Here is a 23,435-nt window from a genome sequence, read left to right as displayed (position 1 = left end):
TCCCTCACCCCCCCCCCACACACACAGAGCACGCGGCTCTCCCCTCACCCGGCGCTTTCCCTCACCCCCCCCCCCACACACACAGAGCACGCGGCTCTCCCCTCACCCGGCGCTCTCCCTCACCCCCCCCACACACACACACACACACACAGAGCACGCGGCTCTCCCCTCACACGGCGCTCTCCCTCACCCCCCCCCCCCACACACACAGAGCACGCGGCTCTCCCCTCACCCGGCGCTCTCCCTCACCCCCCCCCACAGAGAGCACGTGGCTCTCCCCTCACCAGGCACTCTCCCCCCCCCCCCACACACACACAGACACGCGGCTCTCCCCTCACCCGGCGCTCTCCCTCACCCCCCCCCCACACACAAACACAGAGCACGCGCTCTCCCCTCACCCGGCGCTCTCCTCACCCCCCCACCCCCACACACAGAGCACGCGGCACTCCCCTCACCCAGCGCTCTCCCCCCCCCACACACAGAGCACGCGGCTCTCCCCTCACCCGCGCTTTCCCTCACCCCCCCCCACACACACAGAGCACGCGGCTCTCCCCTCACCCGGCGCTCTCCCTCACCCCCCCACACACACCACACACAGAGCACGCGGCTCTCCCCTCACCCGGCGCTCTCCCTCACCCCCACACACCACACACACAGAGCACGCGGCTCTCCCCCTCACCCGGCGCTCTCCCTCACCCCCCCCCCCCCACACACACAGAGCACGCGGCTCTCCCCTCACCCGGCGCTCTCCCTCACCCCCCCACCCCCCACACACAGAGCACGCGGCTCTCCCCTCACCTGACGCTCTCCCCCCCCCCACACACAGAGCACGCGGCTCTCCCCTCACCCGGCGCTCTCCCTCACCCCCCCCCCCACACACAGAGCACGCGGCTCTCCCCTCACCCGGCGCTCTCCCCCCCCCCAACACACACAGAGCATGCGGCTCTCCCTCACACGGCGCTCTCCCCCCCCCCACACACACAGAGCACGCAAGGCTCTCTCCTCACCCGGCGCTCTCCCTCACCCCCCCCCCCCACACACACACAGAGCATGCGGCTCTCCCCTCACCCGGCGCTCTCCCTCACCCCCCCCCCCCCACACAGAGCACGCGGCTCTCCCCTCACCCGGCGCTCTCCCTCACCCCCCCCCCCCACACACAGAGCACATGACTCTCCCCCCCCCCACACACAGAGCACGCGGCTCTCCCCTCACCCGGTGCTCTCCCTCACCCCCCCCCCCCCACACAGAGCACGTGGCTCTCCCCTCACCCGCGCTCTCCCTCACCCCTCCCCCCCACACACAGAGCACGCGGCTCTCCCCTCACCCGGCGCTCCCCCCCCCCCCACACACAGAGCATGCGGCTCTCCCCCTCACCCGGCGCTCTCACTCACCCCCCCACACACACAGAGCACGCGGCTCTACCCTCACCCGGCGCTCTCCCTCACCCCCCCCCCACACAGAGCACGTGGCTCTCCCTTCACCAGGCACTCTCCCCCCAACCACACACAGAGCACGCGGCTCTCCCCTCACACGGCGCTCTCCCTCACCCCCCCACACACACAGAGCACGCGGCTCTCCCCTCACCCGGCGCTCTCCCTCACCCCCCCCACACACACAGAGCACGCGGCTCTACCTCACCCGGCGCTCTCCCTCACCCCCCCCACACAGAGCACGTGGCTCCTCCCCTCACCAGGCACTCTCCCCCCCCCCCCCCCCCCACACACACACACAGACACGCGGCTCTCCCCTCACCCGGCGCTCTCCCTCACCCCCCCCCCCCCACACACAAACACAGAGCACGCGGCTTTCCCCTCACCCGGCGCTCTCCCTCACCCCCCCCACCACACACACAGAGCACGCGGCTCTCCCTCACCCGGCGCTCTCCCTCACCCCCCCCCCACACACAGAGCACGCGGCTCTCCCCTCACCCAGTGCTCTCCTCCCCCCCCCCCACACACAGAGCACGCGGCTCTCCCCTCACCCGGCGATCTCCCTCACCCCCCCCCCCCACACACAGAGCACGCGGCTCTCCCCTCACCCGGCGCTCTCCCTCACCCCCCCCCCCCCCACAGAGCACGCGGCTCTCCCTCACCCGGCGCTCTCCCCCCCCCCCAGACACAGAGCACGCGGCTCTCCCCTCACCCGGCGCTCTCCCCCCCCCCACACAAAGAGCACGCGGCTCTCCCCTCACACAGGCCCGCTACCCGTCCCCGTGGGCGCACCTCCGGCTGTCTTCCGCCTCTCCTCCGGCTCTCTCCACCTCTCCCCGCGGGAGGCGCAGCACCTCCTCACCGGAGCGTCTCAGCCTCGCCGCGGAGGAGCGGGAGGTGGAGGAGGAGGTGAGTACACGCAGGGGAATGGGTTATTTAACGCGTCCCTGACTCCCCCTGCCCTTTGCCCCCCCCCTGCCCTCCCTCCCCCTTCCCTTTGCCCCCTGCCCTCCCTCCCAATGCCCTTTGCCCCCTGCCCTCCCTCCAATGACCTTTGCCCACTGCCCTCCCTCCCAATGCCCTTTGCCCCTGCCCATGCCCTCTGCCCTCCCTCCCAATGCCCTTTGCCCCCTGCCCTCCCTCCCAATGCCCTTTGCCCCCTGCCCTCCCTCCCCCTGCCCCCCCCACCCACCCCTGCCCTTTGTCCGCCCCCCCCCGCCCCTCCCTGCCCTTTGTCCGCCCCCCCCCGCCCCTCCCTGCCCTTTGTCCGCCCCCCCCGCCCCTCCCTGCCCTTTGTCCCCCCCCGCCATTCCCTGCCCTTTGTCCCCCCCCGCCCCTCCCTGCCCTTTGTCCCCCCCCGCCCCTCCCTGCCCTTTGTCCCCCCCCCGCCCCTCCCTGCCCTTTGTCCCCCCCCGCCCCTCCCTGCCCTTTGTCCCCCCCTGCCCCTTGCCCCCCCGCCCCTCCCTGCCCTTTGACCCCCCAGCCCCTCCCTGCCCTTTGCCCCCCCCGCCCTTTGCCCTCCCCATCCTTCCACGCCCCTCCCCACCCTCCGCCCTTCCACGCCCCTCCCCACCCTCCCCTTCCCTTTGCCCCCTGCCCCCCCCCCCCCGCCCCCCCGCCCTTCCACTCCATACCCCCTGCCCTTCCACGCCCGGGCAACGCTGGGTATACAAGCTAGTATATTACTGTCCCGGTAGCCTGCCTGTCCCGGAAATGTCCCGGGTTTTGGCCTTTGTCCCGGTACTTAGATGTGATGTGGAGCGGGCGGCGGTGCGCTAGTCTGCGGCGGCGGAGCTGCGCGAGGAGGGTGCGGGACTCAGCTGGTGAGTTTTTTCACTTGTAGAATAGAATGCGGGGGGGTTGGGCTTTAGACATCCTTCAACCAATCCCCTGCGTGCCGGCCGGAATTCTACAAAGCCCCGCCCCGGCATACTCCTTCATAGTAGAATGCTAAAATGCACGGGATTGGGTGAGAATGCCGAGAGCCGGGGGGCAGAGTATGAGCAGAGCACACCACACTACACTACCAGGGAGTAACGGTGCAGGAGATTGGTGGCCATTTGAGGAGGATAGGAGCAGCTCAGCAAGACGGCAGGGGATTGGACAGATGCCGGGTGGGAGGGGCCGCAGTGATCCATGGGATGGCAGTGATATCACTGACCTGTGACAGTGACTGCCACGAGGAGCACAGGAGAAGGTGTGTCAGACAGTCTGGAGCTGCTCAGAGGCAAAGCTGCCGCTGCACGTGTGACACAGTCTGTACAATAAGTACTGTAAGTGTAAGTAGCAACATATATATTTATAATAATGCACAACCATATTTCTGCTTTCCCCTGCTATTTATTTAGCACATTTTTATATTATATAAACAAGCCCCAAGGTCAGGAATGACAATGAGGAATGTCCAATTAATGTCTTCATTTTTTATTTAATTTTAATTAATGTCAATAAATTATTTATATAATTTTCTGGGTGTGTGTCTCTGTCTGGGTGTGTCTCTGTCTGGGTGTGTGTGTGTGTGTGTGTGTGTCTCTCTCTCTCCCCCTCCCTGTCATCCTCTCCATACCTGTCACCTCTCCCTCTCTCTCCACCTCCCTGTCACTTCTCCCTCCCTCCCTCCCTGTCACCTCCCTCCCTGTCACCTCTCCCTCCCTCCCTGTCACCTCTCTCCCTGTCGCCTCCCTCTCTCTCTCTCTCCCTCCCTGTCACCTCTCCCTCCCTCCCTGTCACCTCCCTCCCTGTCATCTCCCTCCCTGTCACCTCTCTCCCTCCCTCCCTGTCACCTCTCGCACCCCCTCCCTCCGTAAGCTCCCTCCCTCCCTACCTGCCTCCCCCCTTTCACCTCCCTCCCTGTCACCTCTATCTCTCCCTCCCTCCCAGTCACCTCTACAGTATCTCTCCCTCCCAGTCACCTCTATCTCTCCCTCCCTCCCAGTCACCTCTCTCCCTCCCTCCCAGTCACCTCTCTCCCTCCCTCCCAGTCACCTCTCTCCCTCCCTCCCTGTCACCTCTATCTCTCCCTCCCTCCCTGTCACCTCTATCTCTCCCTCCCTCCCAGTCACTTCTATCTCTCCCTCCCTGTCGCCTCTCTCCCTCTCTCCCTCCCCCCCTGTCACCTCTCTCCCTCCCTCCCTGTCACCTCCCCCCTCCCTGTCACCTCCCTACCTGCCTCCCTCCCTTTCACCTCCCTCCCTCCCAGTCACCTCTATCTCTTCCTCCCTCCCAGTCACCTCTCTCCCTACCTCTCTCCCTCCCTCCCAGTCACCTCTCTCCCTACCTCTCTCCCTCCCTCCCAGTCACCTCTCTCCCTCCCAGTCACCTCTCTCCCTCCCAGTCACCTCCCTTCCTCCCAGTCACCTCCCTCCCTCCCAGTCACCTCCCTCCCTCCCAGTCACCTCTCTCCCTCCCAGTCACCTCTCTCCCTCCCAGTCACCTCTCTCCCTCCCAGTCACCTCTCTCCCTCCCAGTCACCTCCCTCCCTCCCAGTCACCTCTATCTCTCCTCCCTCCCAGTCACCTCTATCTCTCCTTCCCAGTCACCTCTCTCCCTCCCAGTCACCTCTCTCCCTCCCTCCCAGTCACCTCTCTCCCTCCCTCCCTCCATCCCAGTCACCTCTCTCCCTCCCTCCCAGTCACCTGTCCCTCCCTCCCTCCCTCCCTCTCAGTCACCTCTCCCTCCCAGTCACCTCTCTCCCTCCCTCCCTCCCAGTCAGTTTATTAAATATTTGAAAAATTGTGCTAATTATTCTGCTCCATACAAAATGTTCCTAATATTTCACTATACTGAGATAGATCCCTTAATTTCCCAGCGTTCTCGTGTGGTAACGGGGGAAGGGAGCAGCGCTGATTGAGACGACCCTAGGGAGCGATTCATGGTATGTTTATCAATTTAAACTTTTACATCCTCATAACCTTTTATAAAACACAGAACAAATGCAAAGAAAGCTGCAGAATGGCCGGTGTGGGGATCAAACCCACGGCCGCGGCATTATTATCCCCACAACTGCGCTATCCAGCAAGCAAGCAACTGTATGTAGGGAAGGGGGAGAGAGGCACAGTGAGGGGAGGAGGGGATAGAGGCACAGTGAGGGGAGGAGGGGATAGAGGCACAGTAAGGGGAGGGGGGAGAGAGGCACAGTGAGGGGAGGGGGGGAGAGTGGCACAGTGAGGGGGGGATAGAGGCACAGTGAGGGGGGGAGAGAGGCACAGTGAGGGGCGGGGGTGAGAGGCACAGTGAGGGGAGGGGGGAGAGAGGCACAGTGAGGGGGGCAGAGGGGCACAGTGAGGGGAGGGGGAGAGCCACGGGGAAGGGGAGAGGCACAGCGAGAGGGGAGCGAGTCACAGTGAGGGGAGAGGGGAGAGAGGCACAGTGAGGGGGAGAGAGGCACAGTGAAAGGAGGGGAGAGTGAGGAAAGGGGGGAGAGGCACAGTGAGGGGAGGGGGAGAGAGGCACAGTGAGGGAAGGGAGTAGTGAGGCACAATGAGGGGAGGGGGGGAGAGAGGCACATTGTGGGAAGGAAGAGAGAGAGGCACAGTGAGGGAAGGATGAGAGGCACAGTGAGGGGAGGGAGGAGAGAGGCACAGTGAGGGGGGGAGAAGCACAGTGAAAGGAGGGAAGAGTGAGGAAAGGGGGGAGAGGCACAGTGAGGGGAGGGGGAGAGAGGCACAGTGAGGGATGGAGGAGAGAGGCTCAGTGAGGGAAGGGAGGAGAGAGGCACAGTGAGGGGAGGGGGGGAGAGAGGCACATTGAGGAAAGGAGGAGAGAGGCACAGTGAGGGAAGGAGGAGAGGCACAGTGAGGGGAGGGAGGAGAGAGGCACAGTGAGGGGGGAAGCACAGTGAGGGGACAGGGAGAGGCACAGTGAGGGGACAGGGAGAGGCACAGTGAGGGGAGGGGGGTGAGAGGCACAGTGAGGGGAGGGAGGAGAGAGGCACAGTGAGGGGAGGGAGGAGAGAGGCACAGTGAGGGAAGGGAGGAGAGAGGCACAGTGAGGGGGGGATAGAGGCACAGTGAGGGGGGGATAGAGGCACAGTGAGGGGAGGGGGGAGAGAGGCGCAGCGAGGGGAGGGGGGAGAGGCACAGTGAGGGGACTGGGGGAAGTGGGTATAGAGGCAGTGAGGGGAGGGGGAGAGAGGTGCTGTGGGAGGAGGGGGTGAGAGGCGCAGTGGGGGAGGGGAAGTGGTGCGCAGTGAGGGGAGGAGGAAAAAGAGGCACAGTGAGGGGAGGGAGGAGAGGGACATGGGAGAGGCACAGCGAGGGGACGGGGGAGAGGCACAGTGAGGGCAGGGGGGAGAGGCACAGTGAGGGGAGCGGTAGAGGCACAGTGATGGGGAGAGTTAGGCACAGTGATGGGGAGAGAGAGGCACAGTGATGTGGAGAGAGAGGCACAGTGATGGGGAGAGAGAGGCACAGTGATGGGGAGAGAGGCACAGTGAGGGGGAGAGAGAGGCACAGTAAGGGAGAGAAAAAAATTAAGGCTGTGCCTATAGTGCCGTCGATGGCGACACGACGGGTGACGACGCCGTCGCCACCGGCAAAAGTTATGTTTCGCCGGGCGGCGGCAGTGCGGGATTCCGGCAATTTGATTTGTTCAAGTGACATGACGGCCCTTGAAAAATCTAATTTTGCCGGCTACCAGTTTCCGAACCGGCGACGTCGCTTTGTCGCCGTAGCGCGCACTATAAGCGCACGCGGCGGCGGCAATGCTTCTGTTTTCGGGCGACGTCGCCAGTACTATATGCGCGGCCTAAGAATGTAGATTAAATATTTGAAAAATTGTGCTAATTATTCTGCTCTATACAAAATGTTCCTAATATTTCACTATACTGAGATAGATCCCTTAATTTCCCAGCGTTCTCGTGTGGTAACGGGGGAAGGGAGCAGCGCTGATTGAGACGACCCTAGGGAGCGATTCATGGTATGTTTATCAATTTAAACTTTTACATCCTCATAACCTTTTATAAAACACAGAACAAATGCAAAGAAAGCTGCAGAATGGCCGGTGTGGGATCAAACCCACGGCCGCGGCATTATTATCCCCACAACTGCGCTATCCAGCAAGCAAGCAACTGTATGTAGGGAAGGGGGAGAGAGGCACAGTGAGGGGAGGAGGGGATAGAGGCACAGTGAGGGGAGGGGGGGAGAGAGGCACAGTGAGGGGGGGGAGAGAGGCACAGTGAGGGGGGGAGAGAGGCACAGTGAGGGGAGGGCCGGAGAGAGGCACAGTGAGGGGAGAGGGGAGAGAGGCACAGTGAGGAGAAGGGAGAGAAGCACAGTGAGGGGGGAGAGGCACAGTGAGGGGAGAGAAGCACAGTGAGGGGAGGGGGGAGAGGCACAGTGAGGGGAGGGGGGAGAGGCACAGTGAGGGGAGGGGGAGAGGCACAGTGAGGGGAAGGGAGAGAGGCACAGTGAGGGGAAGGGGAGGGGGAGAGGCACAGTGAGGTGAGAGAGGCACAGTGAGGGGAGGGGGGAGAGAGGCACAGTGAGGGGAGGGGGGAGAGAGGCACAGTGAGGGGAGTGGAGGAGAGAGGCACAGTGAGGGGAGTGGAGGAGAGAGGCACAGTGAGGGGAGGGGAGAGAGGCACAGTGAGGGGAGTGGGGGAGAGAGGCACAGTGAGGGGAGGGGAGAGAGGCACAGTGAGGGGAGTGGGGGAGAGAGGCACAGTGAGGGGAGGGGGAGAGAGGCACAGTGAGGGGGGGGAGAGAGGCAAAGTGAGGGGAGAGGGGCACAGTGAGGGGAGGGGAGAGAGGCACAGTGAGGGGAGTGGGGGAGAGAGGCACAGTGAGGGGAGTGGGGGAGAGAGGCACAGTGAGGGGAGTGGGGGAGAGAGGCACAGTGAGGGGCAGGAGGGGAGAGAGGCACAGTGAGGGGAGGGGGGAGAGAGGCACAGTGAGGGGAGGGGGGAGAGGCACAGTGAGGGGAGTGGGGGAGAGAGGCACAGTGAGGGGAGTGGGGGAGAGAGGCACAGTGAGGGGAGGGGGGAGCGATGCACAGTGAGGGGAGGGGGGGACAGAGGTACAGTGATGGGAGGAGGGGAGAGGCACAGTGAGGGGAGGGGGTGAGAGAGGCACAGTGAGGGGGGGGAGAGAGGCACAGTGAGGGGAGGGGCGGAGAGAGGCACAGTGAGGGAGGTGGGAGAGGCACAGTGAGGAGAAGGGAGAGAAGCACAGTGAGGGGAGGGGGGAGAGGCACAGTGAGGGGAAGGGGAGAGAGGCACAGTGAGGGTAGGGGAGGGGAGAGAGGCACAGTGAGGGGAGGGAGAGAGGCACAGTGAGGGGAGGGGGAGAGTGAGGAAAGGGGGGAGAGGCACAGTGAGGGAATGGGGAGAGAGAGGCACAGTGAGGGGAGGGTGGAGGAATGCACAATGAGGAGGGGGAGAGAGGCACAGTGAGGGGAGGGGAGGGGAAAGAGGCACAGTGAGGGGAGGGGAGAGGCACGGGGAGGGGAGAGGCACAGGGAGAGGGGAGCGAGGCATATTGAGGGGAGCGAGGCACAGTGAGGGGAGAGAGGCACAGTGAGGGGGAGAGAGACACAGTGAAAGGAGGGAAGAGTGAGGAAAGGGGGGAGAGGCACAGTGAGGGGAGGGCGGAGAGGCACAGTGAGGGATGGAGGAGAGAGAGGCTCAGTGAGGGAAGGAGGAGAGAGGCACAGTGAGGGGAGGGGGGGAGAGAGGCACATTGAGGGAAGGAGGAGAGAGGCACAGTGAGGGAAGGGAGGAGAGAGGCACAGTGAGGGGACAGGGAGAGGCACAGTGAGGGGAGGGGGTGAGAGGCACAGTGAGGGGAGGGAGGAGAGAGGCACAGTGAGGGGAGGGAGGAGAGAGGCACAGTGAAGGGGGGGGATAGAGGCACAGTGAGGGGAGGGGGGAGAGAGGCGCAGCAAGGGGAGGGGGGAGAGGCACAGTGAGGGGAGTGGGGGAAGGGGGTATAGAGGCAGTGAGGGGAGGGGGAGAGAGGCGCAGTGGGGGGAGGGGGAAGAGGTGCGCAGTGAGGGGAGGGGGAAAAAGAGGCACAGTGAGGTGAGGGAGGAGAGGGGACATGGGAGAGGCACAGCGAGGGGACGGGGGAGAGGCACAGTGAGGGGAGGGGGGAGAGGCACAGTGAGGGGAGCGGGAGAGGCACAGTGATGGGAAGAGAGAGACACAGTGATGGGGAGAGAGAGGCACAGTGATGGGGAGAGAGAGGCACAGTGATGGGGAGAGAGAGGCACAGTGATGGGGAGAGAGAGGCACAGTGATGGGGAGAGAGGCACAGTGAGGGGGAGAGAGAGGCACAGTAAGGGAGAGAAAAAAATTAAGGCTGTGCCTATAGTGCCGTCGATGGCGACACGATGGGTGACGACGCCGTCGCCACCGGCAAAAGTTATGTTTCGCCGGGCGGCGGCAGTGCGGGATTCGGCAATTTCATTTGTTCAAGTGACGTGACGACCCTTAAAAAATCTAATTTTGCCGGCTACCAGTTTCCGCAACGGCGACGTCGCTTTGTCGCCGTAGCGCGCAATATAAGCGCACGCGGCGGCAATGCTTCTGTTTTCGGCCGACGTCGCCAGTACTATATGCGCGGCCTAAGAATGTAGATTAAATATTTGAAAAATTGTGCTAATTATTCTGCTCCATACAAAATGTTCCTAATATTTCACTATACTGAGATAGATCCCTTAATTTCCCAGCGTTCTCGTGTGGTAACGGGGGAAGGGAGCAGCGCTGATTGAGACGACTCTAGGGAGCGATTCATGGTATGTTTATCAATTTAAACTTTTACATCCTCATAACCTTTTATAAAACACAGAACAAATGCAAAGAAAGCTGCAGAATGGCCGGTGTGGGGATCAAACCCACGGCTGCGGCATTATTATCCCCACAACTGCGCTATCCAGCAAGCAAGCAACTGTATGTAGGGAAGGGGGAGAGAGGCACAGTGAGGGGAGGAGGGATAGAGGCACAGTGAGGGGAGGAGGGGAGAGAGGCACAGTGAGGGGGGGGGAGAGAGGCACAGTGAGGGGGGGAGAGAGGCACAGTGAGGGGAGGGCCGGAGAGAGGCACAGTGAGGGGAGAGGGGAGAGAGGCACAGTGAGGAGAAGGGAGAGAAGCACAGTGAGGGGGGAGAGGCACAGTGAGGGGAGAGAAGCACAGTGAGGGGAGGGGGGTGAGGCACAGTGAGGGGAGGGGGGAGAGGCACAGTGAGGGGAGGGGGAGAGGCACAGTGAGGGGAAGGGAGAGAGGCACAGTGAGGGGAAGGGGAGGGGGAGAGGCACAGTGAGGTGAGAGAGGCACAGTGAGGGGAGGGGGGAGAGAGGCACAGTGAGGGGAGGGGGGAGAGAGGCACAGTGAGGGGAGTGGAGGAGAGAGGCACAGTGAGGGGAGGGGAGAGAGGCACAGTGAGGGGAGTGGGGGAGAGAGGCACAGTGAGGGGAGGGGAGAGAGGCAAAGTGAGGGGAGAGGGCACAGTGAGGGGAGTGGGGGAGAGAGGCACAGTGAGGGGAGTGGGGGAGAGAGGCACAGTGAGGGGAGTGGGGGAGAGAGGCACAGTGAGGGGAGTGGGGGAGAGAGGCACAGTGAGGGGAGTGGGGGAGAGAGGCACAGTGAGGGGCAGGAGGGGAGAGAGGCACAGTGAGGGGAGGGGAGAGAGGCACAGTGAGGGGAGGGGGAGAGAGGCACAGTGAGGGGAGGGGGAGAGAGGCACAGTGAGGGGAGGGGGGAGAGAGGCACAGTGAGGGGAGTGGGGGAGAGAGGCACAGTGAGGGGAGTGGGGGAGAGAGGCACAGTGAGGGAGGGGGGAGCGATGCACAGTGAGGGGAGGGGGGGACAGAGGCACAGTGAGGGGAGGAGGGGAGAGAGGCACAGTGAGGGGAGGGGGTGAGAGAGGCACAGTGAGGGGGGGGAGAGAGGCACAGTGAGGGGAGGGGCGGAGAGAGGCACAGTGAGGGAGGTGAGAGAGGCACAGTGAGGAGAAGGGAGAGAAGCACAGTGAGGGGAGGGGGGAGAGGCACAGTGAGGGGAATGGGAGAGAGGCACAGTGAGGGTAGGGGAGGGGAGAGAGGCACAGTGAGGGGAGGGAGAGAGGCACAGTGAGGGGAGGGGGAGAGTGAGGAAAGGGGGGGGAGGCACAGTGAGGGAATGGGGAGAGAGAGGCACAGTGAGGGGAGGGGAGGGGAAAGAGGCACAGTGAGGGGAGGGGGAGAGGCACGGGGAGTGGAGAGGCACAGGGAGAGGGGAGCGAGGCATATTGAGGGGAGCGAGGCACAGTGAGGGGGGGAGAGAGACACAGTGAAAGGAGGGAAGAGTGAGGAAAGGGGGAGAGGCACAGTGAGGGGAGGGCGGAGAGGCACAGTGAGGGATGGAGGAGAGAGAGGCTCAGTGAGGGAAGGGAGGAGAGAGGCACAGTGAGGGGAGGGGGGGAGAGAGGCACATTGAGGGAAGGAGGAGAGAGGCACAGTGAGGGAAGGAGGAGAGGCACAGTGAGGGGAGGGAGGAGAGAGGCACAGTGAGGGGACAGGGAGAGGCACAGTGAGGGGAGGGGGTGAGAGACACAGTGAGGGGAGGGAGGAGAGAGGCACAGTGAGGGGAGGGAGGAGAGAGGCACAGTGAAGGGGGGGGATAGAGGCACAGTGAGGGGAGGGGGGAGAGAGGCGCAGCAAGGGGAGGGGGGAGAGGCACAGTGAGGGGAGTGGGGGAAGGGGGTATAGAGGCAGTGAGGGGAGGGGGAGAGAGGCGCAGTGGGGGGAGGGGGAAGAGGTGCGCAGTGAGGGGAGGGGGAAAAGAGGCACAGTGAGGTGAGGGAGGAGAGGGACATGGGAGAGGCACAGCGAGGGGACGGGGGAGAGGCACAGTGAGGGGAGCGGGAGAGGCACAGTGATGGGAAGAGAGAGACACAGTGATGGGGAGAGAGAGGCACAGTGATGGGGAGAGAGAGGCACAGTGATGGGGAGAGAGAGGCACAGTGATGGGGAGAGAGAGGCACAGTGATGGGGGAGAGAGGCACAGTGAGGGGGAGAGAGAGGCACAGTAAGGGAGAGAAAAAAATTAAGGCTGTGCCTATAGTGCCGTCGATGGCGACACGATGGGTGACGACGCCGTCGCCACCGGCAAAAGTTATGTTTCGCCGGGCGGCGGCAGTGCGGGATTCCGGCAATTTCATTTGTTCAAGTGACGTGACGACCCTTGAAAAATCTAATTTTGCCGGCTACCAGTTTCCGCAACGGCGACGTCGCTTTGTCGCCGTAGCGCGCAATATAAGCGCACGCGGCGGCAATGCTTCTGTTTTCGGCCGACGTCGCCAGTTACTATATGCGCGGCCTAAGAATGTAGATTAAATATTTGAAAAATTGTGCTAATTATTCTGCTCCATACAAAATGTTCCTAATATTTCACTATACTGAGATAGATCCCTTAATTTCCCAGCGTTCTCGTGTGGTAACGGGGGAAGGGAGCAGCGCTGATTGAGACGACCTAGGGAGCGATTCATGGTATGTTTATCAATTTAAACTTTTACATCCTCATAACCTTTTATAAAACACAGAACAAATGCAAAGAAAGCTGCAGAATGGCCGGTGTGGGGATCAAACCCACGGCCGCGGCATTATTATCCCCACAACTGCGCTATCCAGCAAGCAAGCAACTGTATGTAGGGAAGGGGGGAGAGAGGCACAGTGAGGGGAGGAGGGGATAGAGGCACAGTGAGGGGAGGAGGGGATAGAGGCACAGTGAGGGGGGGGAGAGAGGCACAGTGAGGGGGGGAGAGAGGCACAGTGAGGGGGGGGAGAGAGAGGCACAGTGAGGGGAGGGGGAGAGAGGCACAGTGAGGGGAGGGCCGCAGAGAGGCACAGTGAGGGGAGGGGAGAGAGGCACAGTGAGGAGAAGGGAGAGAAACACAGTGAGGGGAGGGGGGAGAGGCACAGTGAGGGGAGAGAGGCACAGTGAGGGGAGGGGGGAGAGGCACAATGAGGGGAGGGGGGAGAGGCACAATGAGGGGAGGGGGGAGAGGCACAGTGAGGGGAAGGGAGAGAGGCACAGTGAGGGGAAGGGGAGAGAGGCACAGTGAGGTGAGGGGAGGGGGAGAGCACAGTGAGGGGAGAGGGGCACAGTGAGGGGAGGGGGGAGAGAGGCACAGTGAGGGGGGGGAGAGGCACAGTGAGGGGAGAGGGGAGAGAGACACAGTGAGGGGAGGGGGAGAGAGGCACAGTGAGGGGAGGGGGGAGAGAGGCACAGTGAGGGGAGGGGGGAGAGAGGCACAGTGAGGGGAGGGGGGAGAGGCACAGTGAGGGGAGTGGGGGAGAGAGGCACAGTGAGGGGAGGGGAGAGAGGCACAGTGAGGGGAGTGGGGGAGAGAGGCACAGTGAGGGGAGAGAGGCACAGTGAGGGGAAGGGGGAGGAGGCACAGTGAGGGGGGGGGAGAGGCACAGTGAGGGGAGGGGGGAGAGAGGCAAAGTGAGGGGAGAGGGGCACAGTGAGGGGAGGGGAGAGAGGCACAGTGAGGGGAAGGAGGGGAGAGAGGCACAGTGAGGGGAAGGAGGGGAGAGAGGCACAGTGAGGGGAAGGAGGGGAGAGAGGCACAGTGAGGGGAAGGAGGGGAGAGAGGCACAGTGAGTGGAGGGGGGAGAGAGGCACAGTGAGGGGAGGGGGGAGAGAGGCACAGTGAGGGGAGGGGGGAGAGAGGCACAGTGAGGGGAGTGGGGGAGAGAGGCACAGTGAGGGGAGGGGGAGCGAGGCACAGTGAGGGGAGGGGGGTACAGAGGCACAGTGAGGGGAGGAGGGGAGAGAGGTACAGTGGGGGAGGGGGGGGGAGAGAGGCACAGTGAGGGGAGGGGAGGGGGAGAGGCACAGTGAGGGGAGAGAGGCACAGTGAGGGGGGGGAGAGGCACAGTGAGGGGAGAGGGGAGAGAGACACTGAGGGGAGGGGGAGAGAGGCACAGTGAGGGGAGGGGGGAGAGAGGCACAGTGAGGGGAGGGGGGAGAGAGGCACAGCGAGGGGAGGGGGGAGAGAGGCACAGTGAGGGGAGTGGGGGAGAGAGGCACAGTGAGGGGAGAGGGGAGAGAGGCACAGTGAGGGGAGGAGGGAGGAGGCACAGTGAGGGGGGGGGAGAGAGGCACAGTGAGGGGAGGGGGAGAGAGGCAAAGTGAGGGGAGGGGGGAGAGAGGCAAAGTGAGGGGAGAGGGGCACAGTGAGGGGAGGGGAGAGAGGCACAGTGAGGGGAGGGGAGAGAGGCACAGTGAGGGGAGTGGGGGAGAGAGGCACAGTGAGGGGAGTGGGGGAGAGAGGCACAGTGAGGGGAAGGAGGGGAGAGAGGCACAGTGAGGGGAGGGGGGAGAGAGGCACAGTGAGGGGAGGGGGGAGAGAGGCACAGTGAGGGGAGGGGGGAGAGAGACACAGTGAGGGGAGGGGGGAGAGAGGCACAGTGAGAGGAGGGGGGAGAGAGGCACAGTGAGGGGAGTGGGGGAGAGGCACAGTGAGGGGAGGGGGGAGTGAGGCACAGTGAAGGGAGGGGGGTACAGAGGCACAGTGAGGGAGGAGGGGAGAGAGGCACAGTGACGGGAGGGGGGAGCGAGGCACAGTGAGGGGAGGGGGGTACAGAGGCACCGTGAGGGGAGGAGGGGAGAGAGGCACAGTGAGCAGAGGGGGGAAAGAGAGGCACAGTGAGGGGGGGAGAGGCACAGTGAGGGGGGGAGAGGCACAGTGAGGGAGGGGGAGAGGCACAGTGAGGAGAAGGGAGAGAAGCACAGTGAGGGGAGGGGGGAGAGGCACAGTGAGGGGAGGGGGGAGAGGCACAGTGAGGGGAGAGAGGCACAGTGAGGGGAGGGGGGAGAGGCACAGTGAGGGGAGGAGGGAGAGGCACAGTGAGGGGAAGGGGACAGAGGCACAGTGAGGGGAGGGGAGAGAGGCACAGTGAGGGGAGGGGAGAGAGGCAAAGTGAGGGGAGGGGGAGAGGCACAGTGAGGGGAGGGGGAGAGTGAGGAAAGGGGGGAGAGGCACAGTGAGGGAATGGGGAGAGAGGCACAGTGAGGGGAGGGGGGAGGAATGCACAATGAGGAGGGGGAGAGAGGCACAGTGAGGGGAGGGGAGGGGAAAGAGGCACAGTGAGGGGAGGGGGAGAGGCACGGGGAGGGGAGGGGAGAGGCACAGGGAGAGGGAAGCGAGGCATATTGAGGGGAGCGAGGCACAGTGAGGGTAGAGGGGAGAGAGGCACAGTGAGGGGGAGAGAGGCACAGAGAAAGGAGGGAAGAGTGAGGAAAGGGTGGAGAGGCACAGTGAGGGGAGGGGGAGAGAGGCACAGTGGGGGATGGAGGAGAGAGAGGCTCAGTGAGGGAAGGGAGGAGAGAGGCACATTGAGGGAAGGAGGAGAGAGAGGCACAGTGAGGGAAGGAGGAGAGGCACAGTGAGGGGAGGTAGGAGAGAGGCACAGTGAGGGGGGAGAGCACAGTGAGGGGACAGGGAGAGGCACAGTGAGGGGAGGGGGGTGAGAGGCACAGTGAGGGGAGGGAGGAGAGAGGCACAGTGAGGGAAGGGAGGAGAGAGGCACAGTGAGGGGGGGATAGAGGCACAGTGAGGGGGGATAGAGGCACAGTGAGGGAAGGGGGAGAGAGGCACATTGAGGGAAGGAGGAGAGAGGCACAGTGAGGGAAGGAGGAGAGGCACAGTGAGGGGAGGGAGGAGAGAGGCACAGTGAGGGGGGGGAGAAGCTCAGTGAAAGGAGGGAAGAGTGAGGGAAGGGAGGAGAGAGGCACAGTGAGGGGAGGGGGGGAGAGAGGCACATTGAGGGAAGGAGGAGAGAGAGGCACAGTGAGGGAAGGAGGAGAGGCACAGTGAGGGGAGGGAGGAGAGAGGCACAGTGAGGGGGGGAGAAGCACAGTGAGGGGACAGGGAGAGGCACAGTGAGGGGACAGGGAGAGGCACAGTGAGGGGAGGGGGTGAGAGGCACAGTGAGGGGAGGGGGGAGAGAGGCACAGTGAGGGGGGGGATAGAGGCACAGTGAGGGGAGGGGGGAGAGAGGCGCAGCGAGGGGAGGGGGGAGAGGCACAGTGAGGGGACTGGGGGAAGGGGGTATAGAGGCAGTGAGAGGAGGGGGAGGGAGGCGCAGTGGGAGGAGGGGGAGAGAGGCGCAGTGGGGGGAGGGGAAGAGGTGCGCAGTGAGGGGAGGGGGAAAAAGAGGCACAGTGAGGGGAGGGGGAGAGAGGTACAGTGAGGGGAGTGGGGGAGAGAGGCACAGTGAGGGGAGGGGGGAGCGAGGCACAGTGAGGGGAGGGGGGGACAGAGGCACAGTGAGGGGAGGAGGGGAGAGAGGCACAGTGAGGGGAGGGGGGAGAGGCACTGTGAGGGGAGAGAGGCACAGTGAGGGAAGGGGAGAGAGGCACAGTGAGGGGAGGGGGGAGGAGGCACAGTGAGGGGGGAGTGAGGCACAGTGAGGGGAGGGGGGAGAGAGGCACAGTGAGGGGGGGAGAGAGGCAAAGTGAGGGGAGCGGGGCACAGTGAGGGGAGGGGAGAGAGGCACAGTGAGGGGAGAGGGGAGAGGCACAGTGAGGGGAGGGGGGAGGAGGCACAGTGAGGGGGGGAGAGGCACAGTGAGGGGAGGGGGGAGAGAGGCACAGTGAGGGGGGGGAGAGAGGCAGAGTGAGGGGGGGGAGAGAGGCACAGTGAGGGGAGTTTGGGAGAGGCACAGTGTGGGGAAGGAGGGGAGAGAGGCACAGTGAGGGGAGGTGGGAGAGGCACAGTGAGGGGAGGTGGGAGAGGCACAGTGAGGGAAGGGGGGAGAGAGGCACAGTGAGGGGAGGGGGGAGAGAGGCACAGTGAGGGGAGTGGGGGAGAGAGGCACAGTGAGGGGAGGGGGGAGCGAGGCACAGTGAGGGGACGGGGGGACAGAGGCACAGGAGGGGATGGGGACAGAGGCACAGTGAGGGGAGGAGGGGAGAGGGGCACAGTGAAGGGAGGGGGGAGAGAGGCACAGTGAGAGGAGGGGCGGAGAGAGGCACAGTGAGGAGAAGGGAGAGAAGCACAGTGAGGGGAGGGGGGAGAGAGGCACAGTGAGGGGAGGGCCGGAGAGAGGCACAGTGAGGGGAGAGGGGAGAGAGGCACAGTGAGGAGAAGGGAGAGAAGCACAGTGAGGGGAGGGGGAGAGGCACAGTGAGGGGAGGGGAGAGAGACACAGTGAGGGGAGGGGGGAGAGGCACAGTGAGGGAATGGGGAGAGAGAGGCACAGTGAGGGGAGGGTGGAGGAATGCACAATGAGGAGGGGGAGAGAGGCACAGTGAGGGGAGGGGAGGGGAAAGAGGCACAGTGAGGGGAGGGGGAGAGGCACGGGGAGGGGAGAGGCACAGGGAGAGGGGAGCGAGGCATATTGAAGGGAGCGAGGCACAGTGAGGGGAGAGAGGCACAGTGAGGGGGAGAGAGACACAGTGAAAGGAGGGAAGAGTGAGGAAAGGGGGGAGAGGCACAGTGAGGGGAGGGCGGAGAGGCACAGTGAGGGATGGAGGAGAGAGAGGCTCAGTGAGGGAAGGGAGGAGAGAGGCACAGTGAGGGGAGGGGGGGAGAGAGGCACATTGAGGGAAGGAGGAGAGAGGCACAGTGAGGGAAGGAGGAGAGGCACAGTGAGGGGAGGGAGGAGAGAGGCACAGTGAGGGGACAGGGAGAGGCACAGTGAGGGGAGGGGGTGAGAGGCACAGTGAGGGGAGGGAGGAGAGAGGCACAGTGAGGGGAGGGAGGAGAGAGGCACAGTGAAGGGGGGGGATAGAGGCACAGTGAGGGGAGGGGGGAGAGAGGCGCAGCAAGGGGAGGGGGGAGAGGCACAGTGAGGGGAGTGGGGGAAGGGGGTATAGAGGCAGTGAGGGGAGGGGGAGAGAGGCGCAGTGGGGGGAGGGGGAAGAGGTGCGCAGTGAGGGGAGGGGGAAAAAGAGGCACAGTGAGGTGAGGGAGGAGAGGGACATGGGAGAGGCACAGCGAGGGGACGGGGGAGAGGCACAGTGAGGGGAGGGGGGAGAGGCACAGTGAGGGGAGCGGGAGAGGCACAGTGATTTGAAGAGAGAGACACAGTGATGGGGAGAGAGAGGCACAGTGATGGGGAGAGAGAGGCACAGTGATGGGGAGAGAGAGGCACAGTGATGGGGAGAGAGGCACAGTGAGGGGGAGAGAGAGGCACAGTAAGGGAGAGAAAAAAATTAAGGCTGTGCCTATAGTGCCGTCGATGGCGACACGATGGGTGACGACGCCGTCGCCACCGGCAAAAGTTATGTTTCGCCGGGCGGCGGCAGTGCGGGATTCCGGCAATTTCATTTGTTCAAGTGACGTGACGACCCTTAAAAAATCTAATTTTGCCGGCTACCAGTTTCCGCAACGGCGACGTCGCTTTGTCGCCGTAGCGCGCAATATAAGCGCACGCGGCGGCAATGCTTCTGTTTTCGGCCGACGTCGCCAGTACTATATGCGCGGCCTAAGAATGTAGATTAAATATTTGAAAAATTGTGCTAATTATTCTGCTCCATACAAAATGTTCCTAATATTTCACTATACTGAGATAGATCCCTTAATTTCCCAGCGTTCTCGTGTGGTAACGGGGGAAGGGAGCAGCGCTGATTGAGACGACCCTAGGGAGCGATTCATGGTATGTTTATCAATTTAAACTTTTACATCCTCATAACCTTTTATAAAACACAGAACAAATGCAAAGAAAGCTGCAGAATGGCCGGTGTGGGGATCAAACCCACGGCTGCGGCATTATTATCCCCACAACTGCGCTATCCAGCAAGCAAGCAACTGTATGTAGGGAAGGGGGAGAGAGGCACAGTGAGGGGAGGAGGGGATAGAGGCACAGTGAGGGGAGGAGGGGATAGAGGCACAGTGAGGGAAGGGGGGAGAGAGGCACAGTGAGGGGGGGGAGAGAGGCACAGTGAGGGGGGGGGAGAGAGGCACAGTGAGGGGAGGGGGAGAGAGGCACAGTGAGGGGAGGGCCGCAGAGAGGCACAGTGAGGGGAGGGGAGAGAGGCACAGTGAGGAGAAGGGAGAGAAGCACAGTGAGGGGAGGGGAGAGAGGCACAGTGAGGGGAGGGGGGAGAGGCACAATGAGGGGAGGGGGGAGAGGCACAATGAGGGGAGGGGGGAGAGGCACAGTGAGGGGAAGGGAGAGAGGCACAGTGAGGGGAAGGGGAGAGAGGCACAGTGAGGTGAGGGGAGGGGGAGAGGCACAGTGAGGGGAGAGGGGCACAGTGAGGGGGGGAGAGGCACATTGAGGGGAGAGGGGAGAGAGACACAGTGAAAGGAGGGGGAGAGAGGCACAGTGAGGGGAGGGGGGAGAGAGGCACAGTGAGGGGAGGGGGGAGAGAGGCACAGTGAGGGGAGGGGGGAGAGAGGCACAGTGAGGGGAGTGGGGGAGAGAGGCACAGTGAGGGGAGGGGAGAGAGGCACAGTAAGGGGAGTGGGGGAGAGAGGCACAGTGAGGGGAGAGGGGAGAGAGGCACAGTGAGGGGAGGGGGGAGGAGGCACAGTGAGGGGGGGGGAGAGAGGCACAGTGAGGGGAGGGGGGAGAGAGGCAAAGTGAGGGGAGAGGGGCACAGTGAGGGGAGGGGAGAGAGGCACAGTGAGGGGAGGGGGGAGAGAGGCACAGTGAGGGGAGGGGGGAGAGAGGCACAGTGAGGGGAGGGGGGAGAGAGGCACAGTGAGGGGAGGGGGGAGAGGCACAGTGAGGGGAGTGGGGGAGAGGCACAGTGAGGGGAGGGGGAGCGAGGCACAGTGAGGGGAGGGGGGTACAGAGGCACAGTGAGGGGAGGAGGGGAGAGAGGTACAGTGAGGGGAGGGGGGGGAGAGAGGCACAGTGAGGGGGGGAGAGGCACATTGAGGGGAGAGGGGAGAGAGACACAGTGAAAGGAGGGGGAGAGAGGCACAGTGAGGGGAGGGGGGAGAGAGGCACAGTGAGGGGAGGGGGGAGAGAGGCACAGTGAGGGGAGGGGGGAGAGAGGCACAGTGAGGGGAGTGGGGGAGAGAGGCACAGTGAGGGGAGGGGAGAGAGGCACAGTAAGGGGAGTGGGGGAGAGAGGCACAGTGAGGGGAGAGGGGAGAGAGGCACAGTGAGGGGAGGGGGGAGGAGGCACAGTGAGGGGGGGGGGAGAGAGGCACAGTGAGGGGAGGGGGGAGAGAGGCAAAGTGAGGGGAGAGGGGCACAGTGAGGGGAGGGGAGAGAGGCACAGTGAGGGGAGTGGGGGAGAGAGGCACAGTGAGGGGAAGGAGGGGAGAGAGGCACAGTGAGGGGAGGGGGGAGAGAGGCACAGTGAGGGGAGGGGGGAGAGAGGCACAGTGAGGGGAGGGGGGAGAGAGGCACAGTGAGGGGAGGGGGGAGAGAGGCACAATGAGGGGAGGGGGGAGAGGCACAGTGAGGGGAGTGGGGGAGAGGCACAGTGAGGGGAGGGGGAGCGAGGCACAGTGAGGGGAGGGGGGTACAGAGGCACAGTGAGGGGAGGAGGGGAGAGAGGTACAGTGAGGGGAGGGGGGGGAGAGAGGCACAGTGAGGGGAGGGGAGGGGGAGAGGCACAGTGAGGGGGGGGAGAGGCACAGTGAGGGGGGGGGAGAGGCACAGTGAGGGGAGAGGGGAGAGAGACACAGTGAGGGGAGGGGGGAGAGAGGCACAGTGAGGGGAGGGGGGAGAGAGGCACAGTGAGGGGAGGGGGGAGAGAGGCACAGTGAGGGGAGGGGGGAGAGAGGCACAGTGAGGGGAGTGGGGGAGAGAGGCACAGTGAGGGGAGAGGGGAGAGAGGCACAGTGAGGGGAGGAGGGAGGAGGCACAGTGAGGGGGGGGAGAGAGGCACAGTGAGGGGAGGGGGGAGAGAGGCAAAGTGAGGGGAGAGGGGCACAGTGAGGGGAGGGGAGAGAGGCACAGTGAGGGGAGGGGAGAGAGGCACAGTGAGGGGAGTGGGGGAGAGAGGCACAGTGAGGGGAGTGGGGGAGAGAGGCACAGTGAGGGGAAGGAGGGGAGAGAGGCACAGTGAGGGGAGGGGGGAGAGAGGCACAGTGAGGGGAGGGGGGAGAGAGGCACAGTGAGGGGAGGGGGGAGAGAGGCACAGTGAGGGGAGTGGGGGAGAGAGGCACAGTGAGGGGAGGGGGGAGCGAGGCACAGTGAGGGGAGGGGGGTACAGAGGCACAGTGAGGGGAGGAGGGGAGAGAGGCATAGTGACGGGAGGGGGGGAGCGAGGCACAGTGAGGGGAGGGGGGGAGAGAGGCACAGTGAGGGGAGGGGGAGAGAGGCACAGTGAGGGGGGGGAGAGAGGCAACGTGAGGGGAGAGGGGCACAGTGAGAGGAGGGGAGAGAGGCACAGTGAGGGGAGTGGGGGAGAGAGGCACAGTGAGGGGAGTGGGGGAGAGAGGCACAGTGAGGGGCAGGAGGGGAGAGAGGCACAGTGAGGGGAGGGGGGAGAGAGGCACAGTGAGGGGAGGGGGGAGAGGCACAGTGAGGGGAGTGGGGGAGAGAGGCACAGTGAGGGGAGTGGGGGAGAGAGGCACAGTGAGGGGAGGGGGGAGCGATGCACAGTGAGGGGAGGGGGGGACAGAGGTACAGTGATGGGAGGAGGGGAGAGAGGCACAGTGAGGGGAGGGGGTGAGAGAGGCACAGTGAGGGGGGGGAGAGAGGCACAGTGAGGGGAGGGGCGGAGAGAGGCACAGTGAGGGAGGTGGGAGAGGCACAGTGAGGAGAAGGGAGAGAAGCACAGTGAGGGGAGGGGGGAGAGGCACAGTGAGGGGAAGGGGAGAGAGGCACAGTGAGGGTAGGGGAGGGGAGAGAGGCACAGTGAGGGGAGGGAGAGAGGCACAGTGAGGGGAGGGGGAGAGTGAGGAAAGGGGGGAGAGGCACAGTGAGGGAATGGGGAGAGAGAGGCACAGTGAGGGGAGGGTGGAGGAATGCACAATGAGGAGGGGGAGAGAGGCACAGTGAGGGGAGGGGAGGGGAAAGAGGCACAGTGAGGGGAGGGGGAGAGGCACGGGGAGGGGAGAGGCACAGGGAGAGGGGAGCGAGGCATATTGAGGGGAGCGAGGCACAGTGAGGGGAGAGAGGCACAGTGAGGGGGAGAGAGACACAGTGAAAGGAGGGAAGAGTGAGGAAAGGGGGGAGAGGCACAGTGAGGGGAGGGCGGAGAGGCACAGTGAGGGATGGAGGAGAGAGAGGCTCAGTGAGGGAAGGGAGGAGAGAGGCACAGTGAGGGGAGGGGGGGAGAGAGGCACATTGAGGGAAGGAGGAGAGAGGCACAGTGAGGGAAGGGAGGAGAGAGGCACAGTGAGGGGACAGGGAGAGGCACAGTGAGGGGAGGGGGTGAGAGGCACAGTGAGGGGAGGGAGGAGAGAGGCACAGTGAGGGGAGGGAGGAGAGAGGCACAGTGAAGGGGGGGGATAGAGGCACAGTGAGGGGAGGGGGGAGAGAGGCGCAGCAAGGGGAGGGGGGAGAGGCACAGTGAGGGGAGTGGGGGAAGGGGGTATAGAGGCAGTGAGGGGAGGGGGAGAGAGGCGCAGTGGGGGGAGGGGGAAGAGGTGCGCAGTGAGGGGAGGGGGAAAAAGAGGCACAGTGAGGTGAGGGAGGAGAGGGACATGGGAGAGGCACAGCGAGGGGACGGGGGAGAGGCACAGTGAGGGGAGGGGGGAGAGGCACAGTGAGGGGAGCGGGAGAGGCACAGTGATGGGAAGAGAGAGACACAGTGATGGGGAGAGAGAGGCACAGTGATGGGGAGAGAGAGGCACAGTGATGGGGAGAGAGAGGCACAGTGATGGGGAGAGAGAGGCACAGTGATGGGGAGAGAGAGGCACAGTGATGGGGAGAGAGGCACAGTGAGGGGGAGAGAGAGGCACAGTAAGGGAGAGAAAAAAATTAAGGCTGTGCCTATAGTGCCGTCGATGGCGACACGATGGGTGACGACGCCGTCGCCACCGGCAAAAGTTATGTTTCGCCGGGCGGCGGCAGTGCGGGATTCCGGCAATTTCATTTGTTCAAGTGACGTGACGACCCTTAAAAAATCTAATTTTGCCGGCTACCAGTTTCCGCAACGGCGAC

General features: G+C 63.6%; 2 long non-coding RNA genes across 2 annotated transcripts; both read left to right on the top strand.

Annotated features, from left to right (window-relative positions):
• The first annotated feature begins 3,056 nt into the window (after positions 1-3,056).
• LOC142476733 (uncharacterized) lies at positions 3,057-19,013 on the top strand. Its single transcript, XR_012791942.1, has 3 exons — positions 3,057-3,253; positions 12,829-12,893; positions 18,951-19,013. It is a non-coding gene; the product is annotated as an uncharacterized LOC142476733 (long non-coding RNA).
• Positions 3,263-7,340, top strand: LOC142476732 (uncharacterized). The gene is made up of 3 exons (XR_012791941.1): positions 3,263-3,709; positions 5,239-5,304; positions 7,281-7,340. It is a non-coding gene; the product is annotated as an uncharacterized LOC142476732 (long non-coding RNA).
• Positions 19,014-23,435: the final 4,422 nt, after the last annotated feature.

The sequence above is a fragment of the Ascaphus truei genome, unplaced genomic scaffold (genome assembly GCF_040206685.1).
Source record: "Ascaphus truei isolate aAscTru1 unplaced genomic scaffold, aAscTru1.hap1 HAP1_SCAFFOLD_167, whole genome shotgun sequence".
Taxonomy (NCBI): Eukaryota; Metazoa; Chordata; class Amphibia; order Anura; family Ascaphidae; genus Ascaphus; species Ascaphus truei.
The sequence above is the reverse complement of the archived record's forward strand: the minus strand, read 5'-3'. Positions and strand labels throughout refer to the sequence as shown.